The sequence below is a fragment of the Myotis brandtii genome, unplaced genomic scaffold (genome assembly GCF_000412655.1).
Source record: "Myotis brandtii unplaced genomic scaffold, ASM41265v1 scaffold5042, whole genome shotgun sequence".
Taxonomy (NCBI): domain Eukaryota; kingdom Metazoa; phylum Chordata; class Mammalia; order Chiroptera; family Vespertilionidae; genus Myotis; species Myotis brandtii.
Genome location: NW_005369226.1, coordinates 34,663 through 40,721, shown reverse-complemented (window position 1 = coordinate 40,721; position 6,059 = coordinate 34,663).

Sequence of the window (6,059 nt, the reverse complement as noted above, 5' to 3'; positions counted from 1 at the left end):
TACATCTGTATTTATACCAGTTGATTTTAATCCTATCCATTCTATTCCAATGGTTAGGGCGTTTGTTATCTCCATTCTAAGGTCACTATTCTATTGTTCTGTTAAGCTACAAGGAAGTAACTGAAGGAGAATATCCTAAGTAAAGATAATGTAGCTTAAGCGTGATTGTTCATAATTAAAATAATTAATTACCCACCTGGAACTTAGTTAAGGGGTTTTATTGCCTTCCTTAGTTCTGTTAATCCCTAACTCCAGAGAAAAATCCCCACCTGGGGAAACAATCTTTCTTGGAGAGGTGACCTTGGTTAAAACACATAGCGCTAAGAAGGGGAGCAAACATATTAAGAACAGTATGCCATATACTCCAGGTCCCTTGAAACATATGCTGTGCCGATGTTTCTTCACTGCAGTGACTGTGTCAAGCAGCAAGGATGGACCGCCTTCCGACATTAGGGTTTTTCAAAATGCCTACATGCCAAGCTCAAAAGGTTCGCCATCACTGCACTAGAAGCTCAGGAAGAGGCATGGACCAGATTCCCCCTCAGAGCCCTCAGAAGGGACAATCTCTGCTGACACCTTCATCTTGGACTTTTGGCCTCCAGAACTGTGAGATAATATTTTTTGTTGTGTGGCTCAGTTAAGCATCATCCTGTGCACCAAACGGTTGCCAGTTTGATTCTTGGTCAGAGTACATGCCCAGGTTGCGGGCTCAATCCCCGGTCAGGGTGTGTGTGGGAGGGAGCCGGTCAATGTTCTCTCTCACATTGATGTTTCTCTTTTTCCCCCTCTCCCTTTCTCTTAAAAAACAACAACCCAAAAACAATAAAAATATATTTTAAAATAAAGAAATTTTTGTTGTGTATGTCTCCCAGTTTGTGGCACTTTATTACAGCAGCCCTAGCAAACTAATACACCATCCCTCTGTCATGATTTCCAGCCTCTCCAACTGAAGTCAACGATAAAAATCACCTGATTTAGTCAAAGTTTTGCTGAGCTCAGGCATTGCTGACCAATACTTTTGACCCTCCTGGGGACTTTTGTAATCCCAGAGATGTTTATTAACCCAAATCAAACTCCAGTCTAATAAGAGGCCTCTGATGTGCTGTGGAGTAAGGTCTGTCAATAGTGACATTAGCTGCCTGGAAAAGGAGAAGAGGCCAAAAGCATATGGTGCTCATTGATCCAGAAAAACACAGGGACATGAGCAGCAAAGGATTTCTGCTCAAGCCCACAGAATATTTCTTGACTGACCTAATCCTGACTGTTCTCCAAAGGTACTGCCCTTGGGCACTATCTTCCATAGGCAATGACATTGAGGGCAGTGGAAGAGGCCATGAGAGGGACATAAACAATAATCCCATGCCTGAAGCCTTCAACACTTTAGATGTGCACACATCTCAAAGTGACCACACTTACGGGAATGAATGAAGGATGATAAAATCATATTTCTCAGGGTTGGTATTTCTCTGGAAGTCCCTAACAATTTCAGGCTGCTGATGGGGCTTCATTTTCTGATAGTTGTAGACTAGTAACTATGTTATGGCAAAATTACCAGGCAGCAGGAGGACAGAAAACCAGGCACTTGGAAGATTAAGAAAAGGCACTTTATTTCTACCCCCAGCACTCTGGTTCAGGGGAATCAGTTCCCAAAGCTGAGACCCAGCTTAGGTTCTTACTTTCCTTTTATACTTTTTCAGGGCTTCTGGGTTTTGCTGGGGAATTTCCACTAAGCTGCCATTGCCAGGTGTAGCAAGAAAGATTACACAAGCAGATCTGTGGCTATGGGGTTAAGCAAGAGAGAGAGAATAGAAGGGGACTGTTTTTTTCCTCCTCAACTCAATCTGGATGTCTTGAGGAAGGGAGAGGGAGAGAGAGAGAGAGAAACATCAATGTGAGAAAGTGTGGCTAAAAAGAAGGTCTAATTCCAATGTAACCCTGATATTTTGGGGGCTAGCAATTGGAATCCATGCCAGCAAGCTCAGTGTACATTCTTGATAACCTATAATTAAGTCATTACCTCCTTCCCAGAAACTGGTCTTGCAGAACCTGTTACTGAGGCCATAAAACTATGAACAGTGCACTGCCCCAGAGGGAGGGTTATTAACACTGGCACCAGGCCAAACCATGAGATATGGCCTGGAGACCCCCAACACCTGGGGGCCTTCTTGCAAGGCCCACGAAAAGGACCAGAAGCATAATCCATATTTGTGGGACAAAGACCACAGGGAGATATAAAAAGAAACTCCCTGCATGTTTCGGTACTCAGATTTGGAAAGTTATTCCCTGAGTCCGCTGGCATATTATACAGTGTCCCTCCTTTTCTTTAAAGTGTGGCTTGGTTTTTCTTTGGTCTTCTGCAACAAAAGAAGCATCTATCAGTTGCCTCACACATACACCTTGACCAGGGATGGAATCTGCAACCTGGATATGTGCCCTGGCTGGGAGTAGAACCAAGACCCTTCAGTGCATGGAATGATGCTCCAATAGAGCCAAACCAGCCAGGGCAAGAGTTTTTCTTGAAAAAGTTAAAATGTGCTTATTCCTAATGCCATAATCTTAGCTTGTTGCATATAACTAAAAACTAACCCATTTAAAGTGCCCAGTTGGTGTGGCTTAGTAGTAGAGTGTCAACCTATGAACCAGGATGTCATGGTTCCATTCCTGGTAGGCATAGAGTTGCAGGCTCAACACCCAATGTGGAGGTGCAGGAGGCAGCAGATAAATGACTTCCTCATCACAGATGTTTCTATCTCACTATCTCTCTTCATTCCTCTCTGAGATCAATATGTATAGTAAACCACCCATTCTTTACAATTTACCTATGTTTTTTTCTGATGCATTTTATATTTTCTCAGATCATTACACTAATACCAGGTTTCATGCTGTCAGTATTGAAGTATGGTACCTATTTGCTTTGTTTAACAATGGACAGGTTACTTTGATTTTCTAAATTGTATAAGTCATCCCATTCGATTGAATGCCTTATTGATTGAATGACTATCCCATTGATTGTGATCTTACTGGTTATCAAAGCACATTCTTCTGTACCTGGGAAACAGGACAGCACAATTACCCTAAATTGTTTTAGTGGCCACAGATGGTGCGTTCCAGTTGACTCAGTGGTCCTAAGACCAGGACAGTGCAATTACTCTAAATTGCCTCGATGGCTCTAGATAATGTGTTTCTATCAACTCAGTGATCCGGAGACCCAAAACTGTAATCTAGATAACATGCCTAAGTTTAACCCAGGTTACTCAAGGGCTCTAGATAATGTATTCCTGTCAATTCAGTGACCCTGAGACCCGAAACTGTAATTAACATGCTTAATTCTGCTTCTGTAATCTGCTTTTTTTGCGAGCCAGGTGCCTCATTCCAAACCCTGAGATGTAATCAATACCTTTGTGATTTTTTTGCCTATATAATCCTGGAACTGTGACCAAATCACTACTATGAGATTTGGGAATGTCCCCTCATAGTCCCGGATTGCAATAAATGTGACTCTTTAATTCGACTTCTTGAGGCGTCCTTCTGTGATTAGCAGGGTACATTACAACAGTATTTCTGTTTAAAGCATATAGGCAAATGCGTCCCTATGAAAATGAGTTAATGCAGGCAACAGAAATGATAAATTATTTCTTCAGTATGAGTGAAGAGAAAATTGCTCTGATAATAACTGACTGCTATTGAAAGACAGAAATAATCTGAGAGGTTAGATTAAGGTGTAATCTACTTTTCTTCCTGTTCTAAATGTCTTGAAATAACTAAGAAGAGAGCCAATTAATTAGATCAAAACACATAGCAGCTCTAGAATAAAAAAAAAAGGCACATCAGTGAACCAAAAATCCCTAAGGATAGAAAGCAGAAGTAATTGGATTGACAAAGAAATAAGAATAGAAAACTGTAGCCAATAGTACTGATATGGAATTTTTGGACTGGAACATGCGGTGTTCCCCTGGGTACGATGGCTTCCCCAGGCTCTTTGTCAGTCGGAATTGAAGAATGAAACCACATATGGAAGATGGTATAGCAAAGGTGGAAATGTATTGAAGAACAAGCACACACACCCACGTGAGGAGGGGGAAAGTCCCACAGCACAGACTCCCACGTGGGGAGGGGGAAAGAGTCTCACCGAGTTCCTTTTTCCATGGTTTATAAAGGCTGCAGTTTTTTTGTGCCTCAATATCCCCTCTGATTGACCCCTATTCACCTTTGATTTGGCCACCATAGTAACTCCTAAGCTCAAAGATCAAACCTCACAGGAGACATGAGAGGCCCTCTTCCCTCATTGTTCTCCTATTCCCTCTGGGCTTTCTTCCTCCTTCTTTATTTTGTAAATATAGATCTATTGCTACTCCCAGTTCCCTTATCTTATGGAAATGTAACTGCTGCCTCTTCCAACTTCCCTGTCTTATGGAAATGTAACTGCTGCCTCTCCCAATTTCCTTGTCTTATGGAAATGTACCCTTTTGCAACTCTGTAGTCCTGTGCTTTTTCCATGGACCCCTTAATTTCAAAAATTCCCTAAACTTGCCTATTTCACCCCTAACTGCTGCAAACACAATCGCAACTTTACACATGCTTCAAACTTTAGTTCAAAAAATTGAAGAAAAGCAAGTAGACATTTTAATGACCTCACATTCCACCAGGACTATTTCCTCCTACACATACACAGTCCTGAGAGGCTGCCAAGAACCATGTTTGTTCTTTCAGCTGAAACCACTTCTTTCTTTTTTAAAAAATTTCTTTTTGAAATTTTTCAATTACAGTTGACATTCAATATTATTTTGTATTGGTTTCATATAGATATAGTGGTTAGACACATATAATTTACAAAGTAATTTCTCCAGTAAGTCTAGTACCCACCTGGCACCATATATATAGTTATTGCAATACTGTGGTCTATAGTCCTTGTGCTATATTTTACATCCCTGTGACTATTTTGTACTACCAATTCAAGAAATCACTTCTTTCTAATCAAAGTGAATATTAGTCTGGAAGAGGGCAGGTAACACAATACTGAAACTGGATTGAGAAACAGATCACAGTCTCGAGTAATTTCAAAGAACCACACAAAAAATAAGATTAAAAAAAGAAAATCACAAAGCAATTCTGGCCCTCACTTCTGAGATAAACCTATGGAGTGGGGGAAGATAGAAGAAGTGACAATTGAAGGAGCAAACAGGAGGACATAGTACTAAAGGAGACCCTTGGCTACATAAGGACTAGTGCATTATGACTGAAGGAGACAGAATTTGCCAGCTCAAAATATGCCACTTTGGCATAAGCTTATTTTGAGCTGAAGGCAATTGAGAAGAAACAATTACAAGAAAAGCTCTACTTGCCTAAAGGGAAGACATAAATTTGCAGTGTTCATCATCCCCTCTCTTCTTGGAAAGGCAAAAGTTAATCACTGGAGATAACTTATATGCTTATCAGGTGGGAGGTGCAAAAGGGGAATTTACATAACAAACTACGTACACATCCTATCTAATAATAGACAAACATGGTAATTGACGCTATCTTCACTATGCCTCCCATTGGCTAATCAGCATATGCAAAGTAATCGCCAACAAAGATGGCGGTTAATTTTTATACATAGGCTCCAAGAGGTGGAGGGAAGACTGAAGGCGAGCAAGAGAAGCGAAAATGGAAGACTGAAGGTGGCTCCAGCTGGAGCAGCGAAGACGGAAGACTGAAGGCGGCTCCAGCACGGAAGACTGAAGGCAACTCCGGCCGGATCAAAGGCCTGGGTCCCGGGTACCGGAGGAAAACCTGTGCCGGAAGCCAGGAGAAGGGAAGGCCTATTGCACGAATCTCTTCTTGCAATTGGCCTCTAGTACTTACATAACTATCAAGTGGGAAATCAAAGTACATTGTGATAACGTTTTTTATAGTGCATATGAAGTTATTTGACAATAGCCTATTTTAAGTTAAACATGCATCAGGGAAACTCTAGCTAGAGAAACCTTTTTTTTTTTAATTGAGTTAATAAGACAGTAGTGAAGATAAATAAAATCTTAATTATACACACACACACACACACATATATATATATATAC